We start from the raw sequence: 12,650 nt of genomic DNA, 5'->3' as shown, positions 1-12,650 counted from the left end.
TGTCTCTCTCTCTCTCTCTCTCTCTCTCTTCTCTCTCTCTCGTCTCCTCTCGCTCTCTCTCTCTCTCGTCTCTCTCTCTCTCTCTCTCTCGCTCACACATTCAGAAATTATTTTTGGCTGGTGGCAGCATAAGCCTCAGGCTTCCTTGCACCATATAGTTTATAATAATAACTCCTCATGTGTAAATGTAGATGCAAAATACTCATTGTTTGTTAGCTACCTGAGCAGAATCATCAACAGTTGAACCATTGATATCAAGTGGACCAATCTGATTCATCCCCTTCCTTCTAGAGTTTACATAAGTAAAGAACTCTTTGCTGTCTTTATTTGCATCTTTTGCCAAAGATTTTTTGTAGTCTGCCTTTGCCTGCCTATCTTCTTTTCTGACTTGATTTCAGACCAGCTTATATCTACCATAGGCGTCTGTGTCACCAACAGTAAATTCTAAATGGGAAGAATTCAAAGAATTAATCTTGGAAGCTACTAGGCTTTTCATACCAACTAAGAAATATTGTCCAAGATTTAGGCCTAAATGGATGTCAGATGAACTAATGAGACATTATATTATTATTATTAAACAGTGGTGCAAGGAAGCCTGAGTCTTATGCTGCACCAGCCAAAAAAAAATTCCCAAGTTACCCTGAGAGAGAGAGAGAGAGAGAGAGAGAGAGAGAGAGAAGTATAAAGGAATCACCATGAAAGAGAAGGATGATGATATCCAGCTCACATCCAGGGTACTGAACTGGATATCATCATTCTTCCCTTTCTTGGTGATTTCTCTCTCTCTCTCTCAGGGTAAATCAGGAATATTTTGGCTGGTGCATCATAAGCCTCAGGCTTCCTTGCACCATCTGTCTAATAATAATAATAATGTCTCATTAGTTCATCTGACATCCATTTTGGCCTAAACCTTGAACAATATTTCTTAGTTGGTATGAAAAGCCTAGTAGCTTCCAAGATTAATTCTCTGAATTCTTCCCATTTAGAATTTGCTGTTGGTAACATCATCAGTTGGTCCCACTGTATAGAATTTAAAAACTGTCTCAGACCACTGTAGTCACCTTTATAAAAGCTAAAATCCTTCCATTTAAACCTGATTGTAGTTACCTCAAATCGGCACACTATGATCACTGCAACCAAGTGATTCCTTTATCTATAGATTCTGAATGCATGAAGAATCACTACTGATAATTAGATCAAGAGTATTACTCCCTCTGGTTTCCTCCTGAACGTGCTGCTGTAGAAAACAATCATCCAATAAATCCACAAATGCCTTTCCAGTGTGAGTGACCAATCTATAAGTTCCAGTCACTTTCTGAATAATTAAAAAAATCCCCCATTATAAGACAATCTTAGTTACTGGCCCACTCTATTTCTCTGTACAGTTGTTCATTATGCTCATCAGAGTCATTAGACCTATAACACACTCCTACTCTCAATTTTGATTTTCCAGTGTTTATGTCACACCAAACTGACTCAGCACTGCACTGTCCACCCATCTCAACTGGCTTTCCTTTCTTAGATATTATGTGTTCCTTAACTAATAGTGTAACATCTCCTCCCTTCCTATCCTTTCTGTACACATTTGACTCTCCAAATTCCAATTCTGCACTGGTTATGTCTGTGTGACACCCTGTCTCTGATATCCCAACAATATTTGCCTTTGATGTTTTGACCAACACCTCAAATTTATTTACCAAACTACTAGCATTGGTGTACATGCAAGTATATATGACCTGTTCTTATTCTTAGCTACCCTAACACAACCCATATATTTACTTGTCCCGTGATGACTCCCAGCAGTCTCTGAAATCCCTTGCACCTTGTTTTCTAGGATGCTGCTCATTCCAATAGAAGCAGTGCAAGAATCTCTTTCACCTCTGCCAGCAGCTACTGTTAATCTATTAGTCTGTGTATCCTCTCAAGCTAGCAGTTTTCCTACCCACCCAACATTGCCTCAATAGCATCAGCAAATAGCCTTGCACCCTTTCTATTTAAGTGTATCCCATTCCTGTAGCAGCATTCTTTTCTGTTAACAAGCACAGTACAGGCTGAGAAAAATTCTACCCCATCGTGTATAGACAGAATTGCAGACACTTTCAAATTCAACCCTAACTTGGCTTTTTTTTCAACATCGACCTATACTTGTTAAGTAATTCTGTTGTTCTCCTACTCTTAATATCATTAGTATAACGTGTACAACAATATCACCTTTTGTACCCTTAAAAGATGATATCTGCTGTACAATGTCATCAACCTTTGCCCCTGGCAGACATACCCTGGTCCTGTTCCACCTATTGTTTTTGCATAATATATTCTTCATTTCCTTGACAATAGAGTCACAGACAACAACTAGTCCTGTGGAACCAGTGCATTCTGCCTTGGAGATTGCCATTGTGCTGCCTGATGTTCAAGCGCAAGCTCTGGCATTTATGTGGGCAGCTGAGAGCTTGATGGGGTCCCTTAATTTAAATCCTTCGAGGGGATCTACCCTATTCTTCAAGTTCTCATAAAGGCCCATAACAACGCTGAGTTGGTGCCTGATTTCCTCACATTCGTTATATCAAGCACACAGAAAGACATTCTCCTTGTTCCAATATCATGTCCCCTTCCTGATAGTCCACAAACATCAAACAAGCAGTACAATTCAAAAGGCTATAATTCAGAGAACAACCACCCTCCCTCAGTTCTCCCCTGAGCCACAGCACTCCCACTACGTTAAGTCTTTTGCTTTGCTGCTCTGGTCTGAGGCATGATTTTGATTCAATGTCAATACAATTAAAAATATAACACTAAACTTATATCCCAATGCAGTAATAACACTCTACATATATATATTTCAGTATCGAGTTTTATCTCCTACGGAGTTACGTTATACGAATTTCGTATTTCCTATCTATATATTTAATATGGAAGCCGTTTTCTTTCTGACAGTCAGTGTGAATGTTAGGCTTAACTGATCGGGCTGGAAGTGGTCTCAAATCGAAGATATTTCTTTCTAGGCATGCAGAAAGTTGTTAAAATTTAAAAATTCTGAATAGTTTTATTTTACAGAGCAGGCCAGTTTTTTACTACAAACGATAATAGTTCAACATTCACTTCATGGATGGAGCCACATGAAGATGTTAACTGTTAAACAAACAGTTGTCTAAGTTAATAAGGCATTTTTTTCTTATTAACAAATTGCACATTCCCACAATCCAATCGTGTCCTTTTTTCCGAAAATAAAATAAAATAATAAAAGTCTACTACTAATTGCAAAATTTTTGCAACAGGTACATCTAGCTGTAGCCATTGCGTATGATAAGCCTAACCGATTTGGTCTCAAATTGAAGGTATTTCTTCCTAGGTATGCAGAAACATGGGAAAATATAAAAATTCTGAACAGTATAAAATCTGCATAGTTTTATTTTACAGAATGGGCCAATTTTCTACACCAGCGCTGCCTTCCTTAAAAGAAAGAATAGTTTTATTTTACAGAAATAAAAGATGAAAAAGGATTCAATGCATACTGGCTTACCTGCTCATGACCAAACAAGGACTACATTTCTTTAGGACAGCTAGAGAAAAACCCCGCTACCAATTGCCAAATTTCACAAGGGGTACTGCTAGTCAAGTTTAAGTTATATGTATTAAGTTATAACATTACATTTGTAAAACCTAAGTCATAATGTTATTAAGTTAAAAAATTACATTTGTAAAATCTAAGTAGCTATAATAGATAATAAATTTAACTATCTATTGCCACCCATGTGGTTTGAACTCTCGCGCTAGCTATCTATGCCAAATCATCAATTCTTAAAGCTCTACAAATATTACTGCCATACGTTACGATCTACATGACAAGTTAAATTATTAAAACATGTAAGTATTCCATAATTTATAATTTATAATCCTCTGCTGAATACTGATTACACTGCTACAAGTTACATAGAAACTTCCAGTATCTGCTATATCAATAACAATGTCAGCAGATTTGAATGTTGCTGTCGAATCAATGCCTGCTGAAATCGACTGTGGTTTTCTATGCAATTACAAGGCTAAGTAAAGAATAAATCCATGAAATTAATCAGAAAATCACAAAAAAATACTATACTTCTAAATTTAAATCAAAAGTTTTACAAAAACAATAATTTGAAGTCAATAAATAAAAAAAAGTCAACTTAACAGCCTTGAACACTTCTGGCTTCCACTAGCCTCGTCAGCAGATTAGATATGAAACCAAATTTTTGAGTACATTACCCTTTGCAACTTCAATATAAATATGCTAATACTTTACAGGTTAAGCTTGCATGATGCCCCATGTAACTGAGGATACATCCTTGCTTTAAACCCCAGCTTACCGCTGTCCATGGGCTGTTCATGAAATAACGAATAAACTGATACTACTAGTAATAATAATAATGTACCATTGGTGGCACACTATTAATAGTAGGAGTAGTAGTAAGCACTATTGTCGATAAAAGATTATTAAGATTATAACAAAGAATCGTTATAAGTTGTGGATAAAAGATTATTAAGATCATGCCCAGCTGACTTTTGTTGTTGTAACCATCAATATATACTGAAGTACACCATTCACCGACTAGCCGATGAAGAGCCACTTCACCTTGAAAGCTTCTATGTATTTTAACACTTTTATTATATATATTTTTTTAACACTTTTATCTTATTGTATTTTAACGCTTTTATCTTATTCTCTCTCTCTGTTTTATTTTATGTATATGTCATTTATTTATTTTAATAAATTTATTTTAACCAGTTAGTCAGTCATTGCAAGAAACTTGGTTGATATGCTGCCCTAGTGGTCTGAAACTCAAATTGCATGTGGGCCGAATGCATGATCTGAAAGCAGCTGACGGGCTGGAATTTTTTTTTTAACTAAATGAGAGTGAATATATATATATATATTGCACCATACTTACCCCTAATGTATGGATACCACCCCTTTATAACCTGGTGTTATGTGTGTGTGTGGTGTGTTGTGTGTAAGTTTATAATAAGTTTGGATAATAAGTGTATAATAAGTTTGGAATTTTAAAATTTAATTTGCCTCGAACATAGTTTAATTGAAAATTTATTTCAATAATGTTCAATTGTATTTTCTACAATGTGTTTCTCTATACTTACTTTTTATTTCTCAAACTTATATTTTTCTCCTTCTCTCCCTGGCTAAAATTATGAGACACTTTCTTTCGGTTAAATTTTCTTTTCTATTTTCTTAAGATGCCCAATCACTTACTAAATATTTATCAAAACATACATAAACAATAATAATAATAATGCAAAGGAAAAAAATTCAAATTTATATTTATTTTCTATCTGAAATCTAAAGGTTGATACCTGCAAGAAATTTCTGTTGGTTACACTTTGTAATTCAAATGTATTGACAGATAAATATTAAATTTTCAGACTGATATTTATTTCAAATATTCTAATATGTTGAATTCACCATTAAATAACTTACTTTTAACTTAAACTAAAAATAAACAAATTATGAAAACTTTCCAAGTGGGACAAAACTTGAGAATAAATAATGACCACCTATTCTCTTTCTTTTATTTATTAAATTTTTCTTCGACACATACAGAAAAAATACATATGTTTGTATGTAAATAATTATAAACTTCTTTATTTCTTACTAAAACTTGACACTTGATGGTGTTTCGATTCTGATAAAGTTTGTAGCCTTGAGAAAAATTACTAGAAACTATCTTCATCACGGATTGTAGATGCTCATTGGTCAATCATGTTCTTTTCTTAGACATATTAATTTTCAACTGCGAAAAAAACTGTTCACCAGCATACAGTGACAAAAAGACAAAGCCCAACCTATTCAGTTTATCTCTTTTTCCTTCAATGGCAGTCGCACACATAAGCTCAGTCCATATCTCTATGTCTCTAAAACTATAAGCACCGTATTTACAACAAATACATAATTGAAATGTATTCACAGGCCGTGTAAAATTGCTTGGGGGCCGGATGTGGCCCGCGGGCTGCCAGTTTGAGACCACTGTGCTACCCGACACACACAAGGCCTGTTTTCTAATAAATCATTATAAGTGACCATTTTTCTCAGTGGACCAGATTCTCATGTAGAATTCAGAACGGAAATTAAATACTGGTTCCCTTGTTGTTTCTGTTATTTATTAATGGCATTGATGATGGCATAACAAGCTTGATGTCAAAGTTAGCTGCTGAAAATCTAGATAAATTATTCAAGTGGTACGAAAAATGCTAGTTAAAGATAATACATTTTGAAATTTAAGATTTCTGCATATGAATAATAATAATCCAAGCTTATCTGATTACTTTGAAAGTTCTTAAAGCAATTGATAATGAAAAAAGACTTAAAGAGTGATTTTACCTTCTTATTAACTTTCATTTTCAGAGCTCATGTACCAATCTAACAAGAAGTTCTCTAAACAGTTTAGAGAAGTTGCTAGAATATGATGTTTTATTGTGATGTATGAGAATTTTGCTAGTAGAGATAAAGAGGTAATTGTTTCATTACTTTTGTTAGGCAACATTGCAAATACTGTATTACAGGTTTGGAATCTCCATTTCAGAAGGATGTAAATCTGAAAAATTTGCAGTGAACCACAACGAGGTTAGTTATTGATCTTAGGAATCATTCCTATAAAATGAACGAGAGAAAGTTGCTCAGTTTTTTTGTTGTTTTCATTTTAATTACTTTTTAGGGGCTGAAACCCAGCTGCCATTCCATTGGGTGTGCCCATGGCATTGTTTGCACTGGAAACGTTGTTTATTCTGTACCTTGATTGACTGGGACTGCTTCTGTATCAGTTCATATGTAGAGATGAAACAATTAACTCCCAAAATTACTCATGATTCTTCAGAATTAATCTCACTTTGCTCCATGACAATGTTTTCCAAAAATGGCTTAACACACTGTGACTCTGGTAACACTCTAGAAACTACACTGAAGTGGCAACTACACTTGGAAGTAACTGAATATCTTTTGCACAGTACCTGTCACCTTGTGATTTTCTTAAATTTGGAAGACAAAAATGATCTGGCAAGACATTGATTCCAAATGATGAAGTGAAGGAAGCTGTCAAAATATGTCCTAATGCCAACCAAGAAAAACAATGGTTATATTGTTTTTGAAGTGAAATTTCTTTAGGCATGCTCCAGGCTGTTTTCAGATGGGAGTAACTTGCATTTGTGGATTGACAAAAAATGCAACGAAAATGCGACCATTGCCATAAGTAAACGCATTACAGGCTATAAAAGTAAAGATATAAATCACAGATTTACACTTTATTACCTTACCAATTAACAAAATTAAATGATACGTGAAAATTGGAAGAATATTTCTAACATATTAACAAAATAAAAAAAGAAAGGCAACTACAATGGGTATTCCCAGTGTAGTTGAACATTAGCATTAGCATTAGTAGAGGCATTTGATGCAAGAAAGCAAGCTTATGCAGCATCAGCCAAAAAAAAAAAAAAAAAAAAAAAAAACCACTTCCACTTCACCCCTCTGTTCGTTCAAAATACCTGTCCAGCTGAGCCTTAAACTTATTTAGGCTATCAACTTCCACGACAAGGGATGGAAGTCTGTTCCACCAACCAACCACTCGCTGGCTAAAGGCAAATTTCCGCACGTCTATCCTACATCTGTCTTTCCTCAATTTGAATTTATGCCCTCTCAGGTGATTATTCTGAGCAAGAGGAAGAATCCCATCAGCATTGAGCATGCTCAAACCATTCAATGCTTTATACACCTCTATCAGATCACCTCGCTGGTGCCTAGTCTCCAGACACTGTAATTTGCAAAACTTAAGCCTTTCTTCGTAAGAGCACCCCTTTGTTCCATTCACTAATCTTGTTGCCCTTCTCTGCACTCGTTCCAGCAGCTCTACATCCTTCTTGAAATGAGGCCTCCAGACCTGTATACAGTACTCTAGGTGTGGCCTGACCATTGCCTTAAACAAGGGAATAATCACCTCCTTATCCCTGCTAGAAAAATTCCTATATATCATTGACAATACACCATGAGCTACTCTTGCAGCCCTTCTGCACTGCTCAGAGAACTTCATATCTGCCTGCACAACCACCCCCAGGTCCCTTTCATTCTCTACCACTGTCAGTGTAGTACCACAGAGTTGATACGTTGCTCTGGGGTTGCTGTTTCCCATGTGTAGTACTTTACATTTGTCAATGTTGAACTTCATTTGCCACCTCTCAGCCCATCTGCTCAACCTTTCCAGATCCTGTTGCAGCAGCATAGTGTCAGTAGTGTCCTTGACAACCCTGCCTACCTTTGTATCGTCTGCAAACTTCGACATTAAGCTTGATATACCATCATCAATATCATTTATGAATACAGAAAACAATAATGGACCCAACACTGAGCCCTGAGGGACTCCACTAATAACATTAGTCCACGACGAGCAGTGTCCATTGATTACCGCTCTCTGTCTTCTCCCCCTCAGCCACCCCTTTATCCACAGCAGAAATTTGACTCCAATGTCACACTGCTCCAATTTGTGCAGCAGTCTTCCATGTGCAACAAAATGTCTTCCATGTGTATCAAAAGCCTTTCTAAGATCCAAGTATATAATATCCAAGTTATTCCCTGCATCCAGTTCCTTTGTGACTGCATCATAGTATCCAATCAAATTGGTCAGGCAAGACTTCCCCTTAACAAAACCATGCTGAGTCCGAGCTATAACTGAAGTCTTGTCTAAATGATCCTGCAGTGCTTCTTTAACTAGTGCCTCCATTAATTTTCCTGGAACAGAAGTTAAACTCACAGGTCTATAATTGCTTGTGTCAGCCTTTGATCCTCCTTTGTGAATTGGGGTCACATTTGCACATCTCCAGTCTGTGGGTACCTCCCCTGAGTCCAAGGAAGCTCTCATAATTATGGCTAAGGGTTTGCTTACTTCCTCTGCTGCCTCCTTTAATATAACTGGATAGATCCCATCCACCCTGGGTGCCTTTCTTGTGTTTATCTTCAACAATTTCTCCTCCACTTTACACTCAGTTATTACAAGATTCTCTAGCTTACGGCTAGAGTTGAATACACCTCTGGCTTTCCCCTCGCTAAATAACTCCTCATGTGTGAATGTCGATGCAAAATATTCATTCAGTTTGTTAGCTACCTGAGCAGGATCATCAACAGTTGACCCATCGATATCAAGTGGACCAATCTGATTCATCCCCTTCCTTCTAGAGTTTACATAAGTAAAGAACTCTTTGCTGTTTTTCTTTGCATCCCTTGCCAAAGATTTCTCGTAATCTGCCTTCGCCTGTCTAACCTCCTTTGTAACTTGGTTACAGATCAACTTGTATCTATCATAGGCTTCTGTGTCATGTGTTAATCTGTATGTATCCCATGCATGTTTCTTCTCTGCCATATGCCTTATCAGTTCATCTGACATCCATTTAGGCCTAAACCTTGAACAATATTTCTTAGTTGGTATGTAAAGCCTAGTAGCTTCCAAGATAAGTTCTTTGAATGCTTCCCATTTTGCATTTGCTGTTGGTAACATCATCAGTTGGTCCCACTGTATAGAATTTAAATACTGTCTCAGTCCATTGTAGTCGCCTTTACGAAAGCAATGACCCTTCCCTTTACCCCTAATGGTAGTTACCTCTTGGAGTAAATCCCACTTCAGCACACTGTGATCACTGCCACCTAGTGGTTCATTTATCTGCAGATTCTTAATGCATGAAGAATCTGCAGATAAAAAACTGCTGATAATCAAATCAAGAGTATTACTCCCTCTATTTGCCTCCCGAACATGCTGATGTAGAAAACAATCATCCAATAAATCCACAAAAGCCCTGCTAGTGTGTGAGTGACCAGCCCCCAAATTCCAGTCAATATCTGGGAAATTAAAGTCTCCCATTATAAGACTCTCTGATTTACTGGCCCACTCTATTTCCCTGTACAGTTTCTTATTATACTCATCAGAGTCATTAAGTCTATAGCACACTCCTACTCTCAATTTTGATCTCCCAATGCTTATGTCACACCAAGCTGACTCGACACTGCACTGTCCAGCGATGTCCACTGGCTTCACTTCCTTGGATTTTATGTATTTCTTAACTAATAGCATAACCTCTCCTCCCTTCCTATCCAGTCTATCCTTTCTGTAGATGTTGTACTCCCCAAATTCCAGTTCTGCATTCCTTATATCTGTGTGACACCAAGTCTCTGATATCCCAACAATATCTGCCTTTGATGTTTTGAGCAATACCTCAAATTCATCAAATTTATTTACTAAACTCCTGGCATTGGTGTACACGCAAGTATACATGCACCTATTTCTGTTCTTAGCTACCCTAACACAACCCATGTGTTTACTTGTACCGCAGTGACTCCCAGCCGTCTCTGAAATATCCTGAATCTTGTTTTTCAGGCTTCTGCTCATTCCAATAGAAGCAGTGCAAGAATCTCTTTCACCTCTGCCAGTGGCTACTGTTAATCTATTCGTCTTTGTCTCCCCCCAAGCTAGCAGTTTTCCGACCCACCTAACACTGCCTCGATAGCATCAGCAAATATTCTTGCACCCTTTCTATTTAAGTATATCAACAGCTAAGTATCGTACTAGGGCTAAATGCCCCGGTTTTTATGCAATCACCGAAGTTAAGCAGCTTTAAGCCCAATTAGTAATTGGAAGAGTGACTACCTGGGAATACCCAGTGTGGTTACCTTTCTTTCTTTTTTTTATTTTGTTAATATGTTGAAATATTCTTCCAATTTTCACGTATCATTTAATTTTGTTAATTGGTAAGGTAATAAAGTGTAAATCTGTGCTTTATATCTTTACTTTTATAGCCTGAAACAATTAACTCACACGTTACGATTCTAACAATTAACAGCGATTATAATAAGCGAAAATAGGAGGAATATTATCCTCCTATTTTCGCTTATTAGAATTGCTGTTAATTGAATTAAAATTCAATTCGTAAACACGATCACAATAACCGGCGCTTACTACATATCGTATAGTGAACCGTATTTTGTTATAGTGTTCACCAAGAAAACGCGACACGAAATGAAAATGATTCATCCCCCCAACCATTTTACCAGGCACGAGCAATGCACGACCCAATCACTACCCCTACTGATTGCACTATGCTATTTCTTTCATCATTCTCCACCGTATTTAATAAAAAATTTCAACAGAAAAGAATTTATAATTTAACATGCCAAAGACTAGTGAGCATTATAAGGCATATAGAGCACATATACATGCAATGCGACCACCAAAGCTACCTCCAAAATAGATATAAGCTGTTTTGACAGAGGAAGAAATTACAGCATGCAATAGAGTTGAGCAAAGAAGCTGGAGAAGGTCCATCCACATCTTCAGAGCCTTTTGGAACAAGGGGTCACGGAAGTTTATACTGCAAATGAAAATGATGAAGAGTCCTCGAAGCCCAGCCATAAACAAAAAGCAAAGAAGCCAAAACCGACTGCCAGAAGTACCCCATCAAATCATTCAATTATCGATTAATTGAATGATTGTGTATTTTATAGCAGGTATAATACACAGTCGGAGCAGCAACAGGATTTTAAGTAACACCGAAGCATCCGTGTACAGTTCGAATGTACATTCCTGGATAATGATTTCAGTTCAGTCTGTTCTGTGTGTGATTGGCTTTGGTTCAAGAAGGATGTGAAGATTTGTAGCAGCTTGAGATCTTCTTCGAACAGCATTTCCAAATGAGGATGTAAGTCAGATGCCGGCCTGTAACAGCTGTCATGGCTCTCTCAAGAACAAAGTGATTTCCGGCTCTACTGAAGTCAAATGGTTTTAAATATCATCTGATGCTACAGCACTTGCTGAAACTAGATTTGGTGATGTAACGTCTGATATCTCCGAGGCTCCCATTCATGCAGATTTGTCACCTGCGGCATTCATACAGTCAATACGTGATTCTCGGTCAAGTGATGAATGTTCACCTAAAGAAGTTTTGCTTAACTTCCGCTATGCATGCTCAGCACACAATTTTTTTGAAAAATAAACCACCAGTTATTGAAAGTTTAAAAAATAATTATCAATTTAATTTGATCTTCATATTTGCTCTTATTTTCAGAGCCCATGTGTCAGCTGGTTGTCAAATTCGAAATCAGCACAATTTATAATGAGCAGGGTCTAAGGAGCTGCTGATGCCCACTGAGATTGCCATTTAGGTAAAGTAGTGGCTGCAGTTTCAGAGACTGAAAGTGCAGGTTGTTATGCAGTCTAGTGGCAGACAATGGAAACTACACCCACTTGGCAAACAGATTCAAATGTGAATTATAGTAAATTATAAATTTACTACATTTCTTGTCATTTCTGATGATTTCTCTGCCAATGAAGTATCCTTGCTTGACCAATGACAGGTATAAGAAATTGAGGGTAGTTAATAAACCAAAATAGTTGTTCATGTTTCAAACAAAATGCAAAGTTTGTGGTTTATGTTTGGTGGAGTATAATTATAGTTGATATTGCAACACATCAATGACTAACAGTTTCTAAAAGAAGCATTTTTAGAAACTTGTTCCTTATTATATGCATGTTACTTTTTGTTGTTATTAATATAACAACAAAAAGTAACATGCATATAATAAGGAACAAGAGGTGAACATATTGCTACATCCGTTTACATATAAACATATT

The 12,650-nt window shown here is 36.7% G+C and overlaps 1 protein-coding gene across 1 annotated transcript in view; it reads left to right on the top strand.

Annotated features, from left to right (window-relative positions):
• Positions 1 to 12,650, top strand: part of LOC150086963 (pancreatic triacylglycerol lipase-like) — a 169,269-nt gene that overhangs the window by 67,356 nt on the left and 89,263 nt on the right. The gene's annotated exons all lie outside the window — the stretch shown is intronic.

The sequence above is a fragment of the Mastigoproctus giganteus genome, chromosome 4, assembly GCF_048544385.1.
Source record: "Mastigoproctus giganteus isolate SK-2022 chromosome 4, ASM4854438v1, whole genome shotgun sequence".
Lineage (NCBI taxonomy): Eukaryota > Metazoa > Arthropoda > Arachnida > Uropygi > Thelyphonidae > Mastigoproctus > Mastigoproctus giganteus.
The sequence above is the reverse complement of the archived record's forward strand: the minus strand, read 5'-3'. Positions and strand labels throughout refer to the sequence as shown.